Source organism: Arachis hypogaea, chromosome 15, assembly GCF_003086295.3.
Source record: "Arachis hypogaea cultivar Tifrunner chromosome 15, arahy.Tifrunner.gnm2.J5K5, whole genome shotgun sequence".
In the NCBI taxonomy this organism is placed as follows: Eukaryota; Viridiplantae; Streptophyta; class Magnoliopsida; order Fabales; family Fabaceae; genus Arachis; species Arachis hypogaea.
This window is the reverse complement of record NC_092050.1, coordinates 106,815,053-106,828,842: the sequence shown is the minus strand read 5'-3', so window position 1 is coordinate 106,828,842 and position 13,790 is coordinate 106,815,053. Positions and strand designations below refer to the sequence as shown.

At 37.3% G+C, this 13,790-nt stretch overlaps 1 non-coding gene across 1 annotated transcript; it reads left to right on the top strand.

Annotated features, from left to right (window-relative positions):
- The first annotated feature begins 11,758 nt into the window (after positions 1–11,758).
- Positions 11,759–11,866, top strand: LOC112752765 (small nucleolar RNA R71). Its single transcript, XR_003177182.1, has one exon. It is a non-coding gene; the product is annotated as a small nucleolar RNA R71 (small nucleolar RNA).
- Positions 11,867–13,790: the final 1,924 nt, after the last annotated feature.

The window sequence follows — 13,790 nt, the reverse complement described above, 5'->3', positions numbered from 1 at the left end:
AAAAACAAAATGCACACCGGTTTGGCTAATAGCTAAAATATTTCCTCAAATATTTTAGAAAGATAGTTAGGTGCATAACTTAACCAAAAGTAATTCATAAAACTCGGAAGAAATCAAATGCTTGTTCGAAAATTTCCAAAGTCCATATTCAAACAAGCGTGTATAACATTCATAGCAAGGACGAAAGAGAAAATTAAGCTCTTTTTAGAAAAGAAATTCCGAGATAAGAATTTGCTTACAATCTGGTAAGGAAATAAGTGGTACGTTACAAACGAACTGGTCTCCACTAAACAAGGAAGCTTTTCAAAACTTCATTTAAAATAGTGCATGCCAACTTTAAATTAACTTCGTCAAAATTGAACAATGGTTTCAATCTAAATCAAGCAACAGAAAATAAATTCCGTTTAAAACTTCTTACAAGATAATTCAAAACTTCTTTAAAAGGTTCAAAACAAGACTCCAAAAGTGTTCTTGAAATCACCATCTCAGAAGAACATTCAAGAAGTTTAAGATGTACTAAAAAGGAGTCAAGCCATGCAAGAAAGGATCTTAAACCAAGATAGTTCAAACAAGATCCACTAGGCATGAAACATCAAACAAGCTTTCAATTGATTCAAAAGAATACAAAAGTCATAGGAAAATACAACCCAATCATTAATAATTTTTCCAAGGATAAATCTTTGACTAAAAACTCTTGTAAAGACAATGAGAGGATGAATGATGCACTATTTTTGGAACGAATCGAACTGACTCATATAAGAATGAGATTCACCAGAGAAAAGAAAGTTGAGATTAATTATAGTGTTCCCAAAAGTTAGATGTATCATTAAAAACAGAATCACGTATGACATTCATAGAGGTGAAAAGTTTAAGAAGGAACGAGTTCACTCATAAGAAAGCCATGAGTCCAACATTTTCAAAAGAACAATAATGGCATAAACCATGTAGTATGCTAAATCAAACTCACATCAAAATGAATTAAGTAAAGTTTATCAAATGAAACTCAACTGGAGTAAAAGCGAAAAATCCATTTCTTTCCGAAATTTTGAGAAATACCCAAATACATAATCAAATGAAGATGTGCACTGGAGCTATAGTAGAATTACTAGAAAGTCAATTTACTTTTAAAGTAAGTGCAATTCCGTAGACCAGTAAAAGTACAGGCGAGGTATTAGAAAGAAGTAATTGTTAAACTGTATAAGTAACCTCAAAGTTTCATATATAGAAAAGTATATATCTAATCAACATCAATTTATAAAATCTCAAAATTGGCTGTGATCACTGTCAAGTAAGAGAAAAACTGAATCAACAATTTCTCAAAGAATGGACTCAGAACCCGGAGTTAAAAGGCACAGCGCATTGAGACAAGTTCAAAGCTATATCAAAGAATACCTGAATCAAGAAGAACTCAAACAGAGGAAGATAGACGCAACAAGGATTCCAAACAAGCATATGCAATTAAGATCAAACAAGAATGCATATGAATAGAGGAATACAGTTGAAAAATCAAACTACTCTTCAAAAGGATTAGCAAATAAGAACTTCAAATTAGGACGTGAAAGAACAGGTCAACTCGAACAGAATTCAAGACACACAACTGAATAGCCTCGAGAAATAGTTTCTAACGTTCCCAAAACCCGCGATTCGATTTACTCAAAACTCGTATATTATCTATGATAACCCATCAGTGCTTTCATATACATAATTCAATAGCATTAAGCCGGCCAAACTTAATACCAAGAATTATGCAATGCAAGACTAACGACGTTAATCAATAGATCGTCATGTGCATAAAGCTCTAATTCTCGTCATTCAACAAGACCTAATACATGATAAACACTCAGAGTATGCAACTGAAGCATAGTCGGTCCATTCCTCAGGCTCTACAGGAAGGACTGCTCTGATACCATAATGTAACACCCTAGCTACCAAAGCTCACGCTTCCGGCTGCGCAACTCTGATAGCTCGGACATTACGACGACACTGATACTATTTAATACTAAAATATGAGCCTGTTTGAAACTTTAAACCGTAATACCGCTCCCAAAAATACTTTCATCCGATAATATACATCCATAGATACCATATAACTCACAAAAACTCATAAAGAGTACATTCATACATTCATATATATATATATAATATTACAAGTATTACCCAATACAATTCCTATCCCTCTTACAGAATGTATCAAGATAAAGGCGAGGGAACAAAAATATACTAAAGCAATACAGAGCATCTCAACAACAACTAAATGAACTCTTCATAACTTCTGCGCCATATCCTGAAAGGGAAAAAATGTAGGGGGTGAGAACATCATCCTCGAAAGGGTTCTCAATAGAGGGTTTTTAGGAATTACTGTAATAGGATACATGAAGATAACCGCACCAGTGATTAATAACCGTCTTATGCCTCTTTTCAAAAACAACGGTTTACAATAAAAGAGAAATCTGAAATCCTTTTCTGAAAGAGTAAACTGTTCCTTTAAAACAATATTCAAAAGCCTTTCAAAAGGTTTACCTATGTCGAACCAAAATAGCCTTTCATACTTTTCCAAATCAGAAGCACAAAACCAAACCATCGGTCCATATCATTTCAATCACAGCCCTAGATCCAAACAATCCAACCATCAACCAATCACCACAATCCAATAGAGTCCCAGTTGCAAACACAGATAGGAAGTTCAAGCACAAACAAACAGTTACAGCAAGTAGAGCAAGTAGCAGATAATCTCAAATAGTCACAAAGGCAAACCAAGTACAATATGCACACCCAAACAATGTCACATAAATGCATATGATGCATGCCTGTTCCTAGCGGCTGATGATATCATCTGTCGGTTATATAGCCAACCCAACACGTCCTGGTAGCTAACCATGGACAGAAACACCCATCACAGAGAAAGTAGGTTTGAGCTACAACCCCATTGCTACTACCCGCTCAACCCAGAGCCAGTGGAATAACCACTACTGCGGCTACTACCCAGGCGGGTGTTTAAAAGCTCAACATGGAGCGAGTGGAATCACCACTACTACCGCTACTACCCAGGTGTCACAGTCTCTGACCTGGAGCAAGTGGGATGAACTACAACCCTTGCTACTACCTAGGTATCTCAAGCATATATTCATTTAGTCCCAGCCATGGATCAACATCCATCTCAGCCATCCGGCTTGAATTCATAATTCATAGTCAGCCATACAGCCCATAACTCATTCGGCAATCAGCCATAAATCAATATCATACACAGCCATTCTGGCTCACGGTTCAATCCAGAACCAGCCAATATTCATAATCATACACAGCCATTCCGGCCCATAACAAAACAGCACTTCCACCATTCAACATCATCAAATTCATAAAACCGGCATTTAAGCCACAAATCACTTTTCTCAAGCCATTTCACTTTGAAATCAAATTTCAACTCTTTTCAACCTTGGCTTTAAAGATCTCATTTCTCAAATCATCTCAGGCTCATAAGCCAAATTTACTCAAAGTGAGTCCCCTGTTCAAAACAAAGCCACTCTCGGCATTCTCTTTCCAAAACTTCCAAAACCATGGCAAGTTAAGAATTTATTTCAAAGTATTCAAAACCACCCGTCCAATAATGGGATTTTATAATAAAAGCTTTTCGGCAGAGTCCCAAGTCTTTAGGGAAGGTCAACCTATATCAATTCCTTAAAATTCATTGAAACTCTTAAAATCATGGATTCTCAGTTCAAGTAAATAAAACTGAATTTATTATGAAACCGACCATGCAAAATCACAAGTTCCAACCCGGTCCAAAAATCAACTCATTTGAAAAGGAACCGGTTCATTTGAATCAAACCACTTTCAGGTTTCTTTTTGGAACCCATTTTTCTAACTCTTCCAAAATGCCTCAAACTTATTTACTCAATCAAAAGTCTAGATTCCTTTGAAATCACTAAAAGCTCATTTTTATATTGAAATCAATATTAGAGCATCATTTTTTCCTTCAGTGATTCAAACGGTAAAAATAGTTCATTTCTAAATAAGTCAAACTCAAGGCATAAAGTTCACTAAATAAATTAAGCTTGAAAATATAAATATTCTCTTAATAAATCAAATAATACAACTTCTCAAATTCGATCCTTTTTAAATAACTTTTCAAACAAGACTAGGATTTTGTAGAAATTTCGGCAGCACCTCCCCTAAAACTTGGACTTTTGCCACCCAGTTCGGGTCCCAACTAAATTGTTTCTCATTCCTTTTCAACAGCTCAAAACCAGAAATCAATTCAAAGCAAGCTAAATCTAACAGTCGCCTCAGTGGCATATCTCAAGAAAACCATTTCAAAATCAACTCAATATCAACCAATTTAACTCATTTCCAAAGCTTTAAAGAAATGGTTCAGTAACAAATCATTTGTCCAAGATCAAGTTAATTAAAGTAAACCAGGCTGAATTCAAAAGTGCATTTGACTTTTCACATCATCAAATAATTGACTCAAATCAAATCAATCCTCAACGGATTAAACTCAGATTTCAAATCTTTAAAGAATCACTTCAAAACATTACATTTCACAAAGCCACACAACAATTCAACCGAACCAACGTCCATAATCACTCGAGTCGATCAAATAACACATAAGGCAGATACAATCACCAAATATACAATATCTCACAACAGTATCCATATGTAATAATTCCAATACTTAAAACATAGTGTTTTGGAAAGCGCCCCTACCTCAAAACGCAAATTCCATAATCCAAACGTCTCACAGAGTCCTTTCCGCCTCAACCCGAAATCAAAGGCAGCTTCAAAGCACAGCCCCACACATTTCCGCAGCAGCACAAACAGCTCTAATTTACGACAAGCAACCTCAGTTACTAAATCTTAAGAACATTAATATCGTAAAGGCTTTAACACACGTACGGGACACTAACGCAGGATTTCGAAACATAATTACTCACCGAAACAACAAAATGAAGTAGCTGCGATTCCGGACCGACCCGACAACAGCTCCGGTAGCGGCCAAAAGCTCTGGTGGGTCAACTATAATAACCACACAGCATCAAAATCTTCTCGAAACCCAAAATAACAGAAACCACAAATTTAACACCCTTACCGAAAAGTCAAAACTCGCAGAAATTACTGAACATAGCAGCTCCATCAATGGCAGCTCGTACCGCAGCGACCCAGGCAGCGGCATCAGCTGAACAGTAGCTCCGATGATGCTATTCCAGTGAGTTTCCTTACTTTGGCAGTGACACGGTGACTCAGAATCAGCATAGCCGCTCGCAATCATCAACGGCGACTCCATTAGCAACCACCATGGTACCCTAGCCTCAGCAGCGGCTTCTAATGGCAACGGCAGCGTGCTCAACCCAAATCCCAAATGGAGCAATGGTAAGAACGGCAGCCATGGGTGACAGCAACGCGGCTCCACCACCAGTGACCGAGAAGCACGGCAGAGGCGTTTACCTCACTCAACGGCGTTCTCTCCCTGAACTGGCCTTCCTCCACCCATGAGCTCCTCTCTTGGCGGACCAGAGAAGCAGAAACGGAGCTCCATCGTGACTCTCTCTGCCTTGGACGGCGACGGACAGCAGTGAGACCCGGCGGCGGCGGCTTTATGGCTCAGCAACGGTGGCGCGAACGGCAATGCGAACAACTCACCTCCCACCTCGCGCCACACCACCTCTGCCTCCCTCAAACCCAGCATCGTTCTCCCCTGCTCCTTCGAGCTTGACGGCAAGGGACCCACGGCGGCGCAGCGGGTCGCACTCCTCCAGTATCGCGCCTTCTCCCTCCTCTTCTCAGTGACAGAGGTGCGACTCATGGTTCCATGGATGGGCGATGATGGCGGCGCGGATTGGGCAGCGACCTCCTTCCCCCTTTCCCCCTTTCTTTCCATTTTCGTTCTTTCTCTTCCCCTGGTTCAGGGAACCGTGAGTGTGTTTAGGATAGGGCTGCGCATCAAATTGGATAGATGGGGAAGATTTGTTGCTGCTGGCCGAGTGTGGGTAAAAGGGAACCGAGTCGGGTAACTGGTCACTGGGTTAGGGTTTCATTTTCAAAAGTTAGGGTTAGGCACATTTTTAGAATTTCAAATGAAATTGGGGAGAGTATAGTAATTTGAAACCCAAATTAAATCCAACACTAATTGTATATAGAAAAGTACTATTTGCTCATCAATCTTACAAATTATTTTCCATAAAATGCCCAAATCAATATAATTAGAAATAATATAATTAAACTCTTTATTTTCCAAAATAACAGTATTAATATTTAAAATATTAATTATTAAATCTAAATCATATAAAAATCCTTATTATTTCACAACTACCAACTTTATAATATAATTATAGAAAATAATCCAATAATTATCAAATTGGATAATAATCATAACTTGTCCCAAATTCAATAAATCACAACTTGCCTTAATTATCCTTAATAAAATAATCTCTGAAATTAAGGCTATAAATAACTATATGATTTGAGACTTGATCATAATAAGACTTTTCAAAAGTTCTGGGTCTTACAGTCACCTTGTAAATCTCAGTCAGGCGGATTCAACTGATTTTATGAATTGATAAGTAAAAGATAAATAAAATATAAAATAGGATAGTGGTACTTATGTAATTCATTGGTGAGAATTTCAGATAAGCGTATAGAGATGCTTTCGTCCCTCTGAACATCTGCTTTCCTACTGTCTTCTTCCAATCCTTCCTACTCCTTTCCATGGTAAGCTGTATGTTAGGCATCACCGTTGTCAATGGCCACCTGTCCTCTAAGTGAAAATGGTCCAATGCGCTGTCACTGCATGGCTAATCATCTGTCGGTTCTCGATCATACTGGAATAGGATCCTTGATCCTTTTGCGTCTGTTACTACGCCCAGCACTCGCGAGTTTGAAGCTCGTCACAGTCATTCAATCCCTGAATCCTACTCGGAATACCACAGACAAGGTTTAGAATTTCCGGATTCTCAAGAATGGCTGTCCATGGGTTCTAACTTATACCACGAAGACACTAATAACTCGGACTCAGTCCCCTGTATTAGATATCCAAGAGATATCCATTCAATCTAAGGTAGAACGGAAGTGGTTGTCAGACACGCGTTCATAAGTTGAGAATGATGATGACTGTCACAATCATCACATCCATCATATTGAAGTGCGAATGAATATCTTAGAAGCGGAATAAGTTGAATTGAATAGAAAAATAGTAGTACTTTGCATTGATCTTTGAGGAACAGCAGAGCTCCACACCTTAATCTATGGTGTGTAGAAACTTTACCGTTGAAAATACACAAGTGATAAATTTTAAGGCATGGCCGAATGGCCAGCCCTCACAAAAGTCTAAGATAGCATAAAAATGATCAAAGATGATCCAAAGATATAAATACAATAGTAAAAAGTCCTATTTATACTAAACTAGTTACTAGGGTTTACAGAGATAAGTAAATGATGCAGAAATCCACTTCTGGGGCCCACTTGGTGTGTGCTTGGGCTGAGCATTGAGCTTTACACGTGTAGAGGCTTCTCTTGGAGTTGAACGCCAGTTTGTAACCTGTTTCTGGCGTTTAACTCCACTTTGCAACCTGTTTCTGGCGTTTGACTCCAGAATGCAGCATGGAACTGGCGTTCAACGCCGGTTTACGTCATCTATTCTTAATCAAAGTATGAACTATTATATATTTCTGGAAAGCCCTGGATGTCTAATTTCCAACGCAATTGAGAGCGCGCCATTTGGAGTTCTGTAGCTCCAGAAAATCCACTTTGAGTGCAGGGAGGTCAGAATCTAACAGCATCTGCAGTCCTTCTTCAACCTCTGAATCTGATTTTTGCTTAAGTCCCTCAATTTCAGCCAGAAAATACCTGAAATCACAGAAAAACACACAAACTCATAGTAAAGTCCAGAAATGTGAATTTTAATTAAAAACTAATAAAAATATACTAAAAACTAACTAAATCATACTAAAAACTATGTAAAAATAATGCCAAAAAGCGTATAAATTATCCGCTCATCACAACACCAAACTTAAATTGTTGCTTGTCCCCAAGCAACTGAAAATCAAATAGGATAAAAAGAAGAGAATATACTATAAATTCAAAAATATCAATAAAACTTAGCTTCAATCAGATGAGCGGGACTTGTAGATTTTTGCTTCTTGAATAATTTTGGCATCTCACTTTATCCATTGAGGTTCAGAATGATTGGCTTCTATAGGAACTTAGAATTCAGATAGTGTTATTAATTCTCCTAGTTCAGTATGTTGATTCTTGAACATAGCTACTTTATGAGTCTTGGTCGTGGCCCAAAGCACTTTGTTTTCCAATATTACCACCGGATACATAAATGCCACAGACACAAAACTGGGTGAACCTTTTCAGATTGTGACTCAGCTTTACTAAAGTCCCCAATTAGAGGTGTCCAGGGTTCTTAAGCACACTCTTCTTTTTTTTGCTTTGGACCTTGACTTTAACCGCTCAGTCTCAAGTTTTCACTTGACACCTTCAAGCCACAAGCACATGGTTAGGAACAACTTGGTTTAGCCGCTTAGGCCAGGATTTTATTCCTTTAGGCCCTCCTATCCACTGATGCTCAAAGCCTTGGATCTTTTTTATTACCCTTGCCTTTTGGTTTTAAGGGCTATTGGCTTTTTGCTCTTTTCTTTTGGTTTTAAGAGCTTTTGGCTTTTTCTATTTACTTTTTCTTTTTCTATTTTTGTTTTTTTTTTCGCCAATTTTTTTTCTGCAAGCTTTTGTATTCACTGCTTTTTCTTGCTTCAAGAATCATTTTTATGATTTTTCATATTATCAAATAACATTTCTCCTTTTTCATCATTCTTTCAAGAGCCAACATATTTAACATTCATAAACATCAACTTCAAAAGACATATGCACTGTTCAAGCATACATTCAGAAAACAAAAAGTATTGCCACCACATCAAAATAATTAAACTAGTACTTCTTGTTCTTTTGTTTTTAGAATAGTTTTTATTTAAGAGAGGTGATGGATTCATATTCATAACTTTAAGACATAGACACTTAGACACTTAATGATCATATAGGAGAGACACAAACATAATTAAAAATGAAGCATGGAAACCAAAAATAGAAAAATAAATAAACAAGGAGATTAAGGAATGAGTCCACCTTAGTGAGGGTGGCGTCTTCCTCTTCCTGAAGAACCAATGGTGCTTTTGAGCTCCTTTATGTCTCTTCCTTGTCTTTGTTGCTCTTCCCTCATAGCTCTTTGATCTTCTCTAATTTCATGGAGGATGATGGAGTGCTCTTGGTGCTCCACCCTTAGTTGTCCCATGTTAGAACTTAGTTCTCCTAGGGAAGTGTTGATTTCTTCCTAATAATTTTGTGGAGAAAAGTGCATCCCCTGAGGCATTAGTGGTTATGGGAAAAAAAGCAATGCTTTGTCCATACCAAACTTAAAATATTTGCTCGTCCTCGAGCAAAAAAAGGAAGAAAGTGGTAGAGGAAGAAGAAGAATGGAGGTGATGGGGAAAAGAGAGTGAGGTGATTGGTGAAGGATATTTGGGGAAGAGAGTTATAAAAAGGTGTGAAGAAGAGAGAAAAAGTGGTGGAGATCCTGTGGGGTCCACAGATCCTGAGGGGATCCTGTGGGGTCCACAGATCAAGTGGGGTCAAGGACTTAACATCCCTGCTCCAATTAGGCGTGTAAAACGCCCTTGCTGTGCAATCCTGGCGTTTAACGCCAGACTGTTGCTTGTTTCTGGCGTTAAACGCCCAAATATAGCCTGTTTCTGGCATTTAACGCCAGGCAGATGCTTGTTTCTGGCGTTAAATGCCAGCTTGGTGCCTGTTTCTGGCGTTAAACGCCAGACAGATGCTTGTTTCTGGCGTTTAAACGCCAGACTGCTCTCTTCCAGGGTGTGCTATTTTCAATGCTATTTTTCATTCTGTTTTTGATTTTTCAGTAGTTTTTGTGACTCCACATGATCATCAACCTAATAAAATACGAAATAACAAAGAGAAAATAAAATATATATGATTAAATAACATTGGGTTGCCTCCCAACAAGCGCTTCTTTAATATCAGTAGCTTGACGGTGAGCTCTCATGGAGCCTTACTGATAATCAGAGCATTGTTGGAACCTCCCAACACCAAACTTAGAGTTTGGTTGTGGGGGTTCAACACCAAATTTAGAGTTTGGTTGTGGCCTCCCAACACCAAACTTAGAGTTTGACTGTGGGGGCTTTAGTTGACTCTGCAGTGAGAGAAGCTTTTCATGCTTCCTCTCCATGGTTACAGAAGGAGATCCTTGAGTTTTAAACACAAGGTAGTCCTCATTCAGTTGAAGGACAAACTCTCCTGTGTCCACATCAATCACAGCTCTTGCTGTGGCTAGGAAGGGTCTTCCAAGGATGATGGATTCATCCTCATCCTTCCCAGTGTCTAGGATTATAAAATCAGCAGGGATGTAAAGGCCTTCAACCTTTACTAACACGTCCTCTACTAGTCCATAAGCCTGTTTTCTTGAGTTGTCTGCCATCTCTAATGAGATTCTGGCAGCTTGCACCTCAAAGATCCCAAGTTTCTCCATTACAAAGAGTGGCATTAAGTTTATTCCTGATCCCAGGTCACACAGAGCTTTCTCAAAGGTCATGGTGCCTATGTTACAAGGAATTAGGAATTTACCAGGATCCTATTTCTTTTGAGGTAATTTCTGCCTATCCAATGCATTCAGTTCATTGGTGAGCAAGGGAGGTTCATCTTCCCAAGTCTCATTACCAAATAATTTGGCATTCAACTTCATGATTGCACCAAGGTACTTAGCAACTTGCTCTTCAGTAACATATTAATTCTCTTCAGAAGAAGAATACTCATCAGAGCTCATGAAGGGCAGAAGGAGGTTCAATGAAATCTCTATGGTCTCTAGATGAGCCTCAGAATCCTTTGGTTCCTCAAAGGGAAACTCCTTATTGGTCACTGGACGTCCCAGGAGGTCTTCCTCATGGGGATTCATGTCCTCCTCCTCTTCTTTGGGTTCGGCCACACCAAGCAAGGTAATGGCCTTGCACTCTCTTTTTGGATTCTCTTCTGTATTGCTTGGGAGAGTACTAGGAGGAGTTGCAGTGACCCTTTTACTCATCTGGCCTATTTGTGCCTCCAAATTTCTAATGGAGGACCTTGTTTCATTCATGAAACTCACAGTGGCCTTAGATAGATCAGAGACTATATTTGCTAAGCTAGATGGGTTCTACTCAGAATTCTTTGTCTGTTGCTGAGTGGATGATGGAAAAGGTTTGCTATTGCTAAACCTGTTTCTTCCACCATTATTAAAGCCTTGTTGAGGCTTTTGTTGATCCTTCCATGAGATATTTGGGTGATTTCTCCATGAGGGATTATAGGTGTTTCCATAGGGTTCACCCATGTAATTCACCTCTGCTATTGCAGGGTTCTCAGGATCATAAGCTTCTTCTTCAGAAGATGCCTCTTTAGTACTGTTGGATAATTCCTTTAATCCATTCAGACTCTGAGAAATCATATTGACTTGTTAAGTCAATATTTTGTTCTGAGCCAATATGGCATTCAGAGTATTAATTTCAAGAACTCCCTTATTCTGAGGCGTCCCATTACTTATAGGATTCCTCTCAGAAGTGTACATGAACTGGTTATTAGCAACCATGTCAATGAGTTCTTGAGCTTCTGCAGGCATTTTCTTTAGGTGAATGGATCCACCTGCAGAATGGTCCAATGACATCTTTGATAGTTCAGATAGACCATCATAGAATATATCTAGAATGGTCCATTCTGAAAGCATGTCAGAAGGACACTTTTTGGTCAGTTGCTTATATCTCTCCCAAGCTTCATAGAGGGATTCACCTTCTTTCTGTCTGAAGGTTTGAACATCCACTCTAAGCTTACTAAGCTTTTGAGGAGGAAAGAACTTGGCTAAGAAAGCCGTGACCAGCTTATCCCAAGAGTTCAGGCTATCTTTAGGTTGAGAGTCCAACCATACTCTAGCTTTTCCTCTTACAGCAAACGGGAAAAGCATAAGCCTGTAGACTCGGGGTCAACCCCATTGGTCTTAACAGTATCACAGATCTGCAAGAATTCAATTAAGAACTGAAAAGGATCTTCGGATGGAAGTCCATGAAACTTGCAGTTCTGTTGCATCAGAGAGAACTAATTGAGGTTTAAGCTCAAAGTTGTTTGCTCCAATGGCAAGGATTGAGATGCTTCTTCCATGTAAATTGGAATTTGGTGCAGTAAAGTCACCAAGCATCTTCCTTGCATTGTTATTATTTTCGGCCATGTCTCCTTCCTTTTCGAAAATTTCTGTCAGATTTTCTCCAGAGAGTTGAGCTTTAGCTTCCCTTAGCTTCCTCTTTAGAGTCCTTTCAGGTTCTGGATCGGCTTCAACAAGAATGTTCTTATCCTTGTTCCTGCTCATATGAAAAAGAGAGAACACAAAAGAAAATATGGAATCCTCTATGTCACAGTATAGAGATTTCTTATGCAAGTATAAGAAGAGAAGAATGTAAGAAGGGGAAGAGGAAAAATTCGAACACAGAGAGGGGGATGGGGTTCAAATTTTTGGGTGGAGGAGAAGTGTTAGTAGATAAATAAATAAATAGAAGGAGGTGAGGAAGAGAAGAATTCGAAAATTTAAATAAATAAAATAAAAATATTTTAAAATTAAAGTTAAAATTTGAAAATTAAAATTGAAATCAAATTAAATTAAAAATTAAAATAATTAGTTAAAAAAAAGGGAATTTTGAAAAAGAGGGAAGGGATTTTCGAAAATTAAAACTAGAGAGTTAGTTGGGCAGTTTTGAAAAAGATATGATAAAAAAAAGATATGATTGATTAAAAGAGATTTGAAATTTGTTTTTGAAAGAGATATGATTGAAATTGAAAAAGATATGATTGAAACAAAAAGATAAGATTGATTGAAAAAGATTTAAAAATCAATTTTAAAAAGATAAGAGGTTAGGGGAGAAGTTAGAAAAAATTTTGAAATTGATTTTGAAAAAGATATGATTGAAACTTAATTTGAAAAAGATTTGAAAAAGAAATTTAAAAAGATTTGATTTTGAAAATTAAAGTTGATTACTTGACTAACAAGAAACAAAAAAGATATGATTCTAGAGTTTAAAGATTGAACCTTTCTTACTAGGCAAGTAACAAACTTAATATATTTTTTTTGAATCAATCACATTAATTGTTAGTAAAGATTTGAAATTATGAAACAAAATAAGAAAAAGATTTTTGAAAATCATTTTGGAATTTTCGAAAATTATGAAAGAAAAATGAAAAAGATTTGATTTTTGAAAAAGATTTGAAAAAGATAAGATTTTTAAATTGAAAATTTGATTTGACTAATAAGAAATAACTAAATTTTAAAAATTTTTGACTAAATCAAATCAAATTTTCAAAAATTATGAGTGAAATAAGAGAAAGATATTTTTTTATTTTTAAATTTTCAATGAAGAAAGAGAAAAACAACCCAAAGACTCAATGCATGAAAATTTTGGATCAAAACATGTGATGCATGCAAGAACACTATGAATGTCAAGATGAACACCAAGAACACTTTCAGTGTCAAGATGAACACCAAGAACTTATTTTTGAAAAATTTTCAAGAAAAGAAAACATGCAAGACACCAAACTTAAAAATTTTTATTCTTTAGACATTGATGTTTCAAGAATGCATATGAAAAACAAGAAAAGACACAAAACAAGAAAATATGAAGATCAAACAAGAAGACTGGCCAAGAACAACTTGAAGATCATGAAGGATGCAATGCATGAAATTTTCGAAAATAATTTTTAGGAAATTAAAA